The sequence below is a fragment of the Phaseolus vulgaris genome, chromosome 2 (genome assembly GCF_000499845.2).
Source record: "Phaseolus vulgaris cultivar G19833 chromosome 2, P. vulgaris v2.0, whole genome shotgun sequence".
Lineage (NCBI taxonomy): Eukaryota > Viridiplantae > Streptophyta > Magnoliopsida > Fabales > Fabaceae > Phaseolus > Phaseolus vulgaris.
This window is the reverse complement of record NC_023758.2, coordinates 3149129-3152880: the sequence shown is the minus strand read 5'-3', so window position 1 is coordinate 3152880 and position 3752 is coordinate 3149129. Positions and strand designations below refer to the sequence as shown.

General features: G+C 30.6%; 1 pseudogene; it reads right to left on the bottom strand.

Annotated features, from left to right (window-relative positions):
• LOC137810230 (uncharacterized) lies at positions 1-3752 on the bottom strand (annotated as a pseudogene).

The following is a 3752-nucleotide window of genomic DNA, read 5'->3' as shown; positions in this document are numbered from 1 at the left end:
TTCTATCTTTAACATTACTCTCCATCCCCATACTCATTTTTATTCTTCTTAAAATTAAAATAAATAAACACTCCACATAATGTCGTGCAACAAAATCAAATTTGAATACATAAATATCCTAAATTAGAAAATTTTTTTTTCTATCAGATTTTGCTATGTAGCAATAAGGTAACTCAGTGTCTCGCACGTAGTTTATTATTGGTCAGTTTCTGGCACGTGACAATGGCAAAACACAGGAAAGAAATTGCCTGAGGCTCTTATTATAGAGCCAGGGTCGCTCCAGATGAACCAGGTGACCCGCATTCTTTATGCCTTCAAATGTTGCATTATTTCCCACCATGCTGTCACATGTTACACAGCAGAAATAATCAGATAGCATTATTTAGAGGGAATGAGTTTATTATCATTGTGTCTAAATTCCTCAGCTCTATTATGTAATCGTTTAATGAATAACATATTGATTTTATTTAGAACAGCATGTTAATTTGACTCATAAGTAAATTAACTAATAAGTTATAAGTTATCAAACTCGAACCTTTCTTTTAAATGGCATGTTAGTGTTCGATACCGATATTCGTATTCGTGAAATGTCAAATTCAAAAAGTATTTGTTAGATTTCTGATAATTCTAGTACGGCTCTAACACAATTTTGAAAAGGAAAAATATATTAATTTTCTAAAAATTTAAACTTTATTATATAAATTGTTATTATGATTATAAAAATAAGAAACAAATCATTGTGAACCAGTCATGAAAAATATCTTTCTGCTCTAAAAAATAATTTGAAACATACTTGTGAACATAAATCTTTATTATCAATTTATATAATTTATAATTATATAATATATAGATTTGTGTTACTGTGTTCTATATTTTAGAAATTTTATGTATCTTTGTGTTTGTATCTGTGTCCGTGTCTGCTACATATAAGGAAATCTAGTTGAATCATGCAATGTCTAGGAAAAGAAAAAGAAACACGCAGGAATAGTATGAGATGAAGTGAGTTTCTAATTTTTGCATATACTTGGAAATGGTGATATATTTTTGTGGTCTGAGTTTCTTACTCTTTCATTTTCTGAGCAAACTCTAGTTTAAGAATTTTGTCATCCTCACCCCATAAAAGATGTATTCGCTGCAAAGGAAAAAGTAAAATAGTAAGGTTAAGATGATGAAATATGAAGACTGAGAAAGATTTTGGATGAAGATGATACCTGGTGAAATTTTGGGATATGGATCTCTTTGTAGCTAATCTCTAAGCCCTCCAACAGCTCAGCTCGCTCCTTCCTATTTGAGTACATTGCCTGCAATCAATTGTGCTTACATACCACGTAACCTTTCAAATTGAAGCCACAAATGCCACTATTGGAAAAAGGGTGTTGGTTATTCAGACTGGGAATGAAGCAATGTTTTCATAAAAAAAAAAAAAAAAAGTCTTTATAGAGAAACTTATTTAAATAAATTTATATAACATATCTTTATTTAATAGTTTTTATCATAGATTATTTTATTATAATAATAAATAAATCTATTATTTTAATTAATATTTATATAATTGAATTTATTCGGACATTAACTATTATCCTTGTTAATTTTGTGTTTTTAAAGAAAAAAAATAACTTTAGAGGGTTTTTCTAGGTTTTTTTTTCTTTGTAATTTTTTTGTTTTGTCTCCACATGAAAGATTAAACATTTTTTTGTTGTTTTCTTTGTAATTCTCCATTGAGGTATAAGGTTTTGGTCAATAAAAGTTTTATAGCTGTTGTTTTAATTTTCTAATCTATTGGAAAACTGATTTTTGTGAGAGTTTCCTTATCTTAAACTTTGGTTTTTTAGTTAGTTCACATTGTTCTAATTAATTTCTTAGGCACATGATTCAAGAGAGAGGGGAGATAAACATTCCCATGGAGTGTATGCATGGAACAAAGTGGGTATTGATTAAACTAGTAGATGCATGTTTTACCGGTGAGTTTCAGTTGAATCAAATTGACGCATGTTTCAATATGGTTTAGCTCTGTTGAGAAAAAATTAATCTTTAGAGAGGCGGTGAAGGATTCAATGGTGGAAGAATTTGAGGATCAACCGAAATTTTAAACTGATCTACTGATTTTACTATTGAGTTTACTGGGAGACGACTTGAGATTATCAAACCTACATTATAAGGTGGAACAAATCGAGAGATTTATCTAATGTGGTCAAAACCCATTTTGTAATGTTATCCTTTGTATAACTAACATTTTGCACTTTCTATGAAACATTTAATATAATTTTTTTTATTTATCCTAATTAAAGCCACTAAGCATGCTTTAAAAACCATAAATAAAATATTTTTCATTTTTTTTATATTTATAATTATTAAGAACATAAATTACTTTTAAACTTTTTTATATACTCTTTTATTATTCTTATAAAGATAACCCATTTTATTAATTCAATAACATGAAACAAATTAACAAAAATAAGTTTTAGTTAGTGTAATAAAAAAATTATAACTAATAGTATGTAATTATAATATTATAAATATTAATAAAAAATATATTTATAACTATTTTATACATACATCTTTTATAATAATTGTTATAAAATTAAAATTATAATAATAAATCATTTTTTATTATTGTAAAAAAAAGGTAACACTAAAAAGGCATATCTTTCCATTAGTATATTAATGTTCCATGTAACATTTTTTCAACTCCCAAAAATATTTTGTTTTTTTAACAAAGAATAAATAAATAAAATAGAAAAATAAAATATTTTAGGAGTATCCTAACTTTAATTCTTATAAAAAAAATAAGATTATCTTATTCCAAACTCACAAACTCCAAAAATAAATTGTATTTATAATGCAACATCATTTTAAAACGAGATATTTGTTGACAGTTATATGCTTGTTTGTATTTTTAATTATCTTGAAATTGGTTACTTTATCTCTGTCGATTAATATATTTATTAAAAATATTGAGATTATTTTAGTAAATTGCTTGAAAATGTAGCATTTTTTACACTGTAAAACAGAAAAATAATATTATTTTCTCGACAAATAAATGTGAAGAAATTGATGTGGTTTAGTTGGAGTAGAAAGAAACCTGTAAGAAGTCTGAGAAGAAACGGTTGGGTAAGGAGAGGTTTAAGTTGCAAGCAACGGAAAAAAGGGTCTTCAGTCCCTCAACGGTCACCGGCAACAACATCTCCGAGCACGACGAAAACCCAACCCCTTCCACTGCTCTCAAAATTACGGACTCCGTAATAGCCACAACGGCGCCAGACACCACTACACTCTCCACCATCTCAACGCCACAAACCCTCCATAACTGAACCCAACCAAAACGCACTTCTCTACCCCGAGCTTCCTCAACCCCGTCGCCAAACACTCCGCTTGAAACTCCGGTGACCGCTCCGCCTTATTGGTGACGGATCCACCGAAGAAGAGAAGGTCCGGCACGTAAACCGCGTAGTCTCTCGTCAAAGCTCCTATCTGACATTGCCAGTTGATGATTCCGTCGCCGCAGAAGCCGTGTAGGAGAACCACCACTGGTTTGGAACAGACGCGTTTGTGTTTCGAAACGGCGTTGCATGGCGCCCAGAATTTGATAACCGTCCCTGGCTGTATCTCCACCGTGTAAGGTCTCAGCCCCACCGCTCTCACTAGCCCATGCAACAACCAGCTGTACACTGTCACAACGTTAACCATTTTCACTTCCTTGGCCACTCACTCACGTACTATAAACTTAAACAGGAAAAACGTTCATATCCATT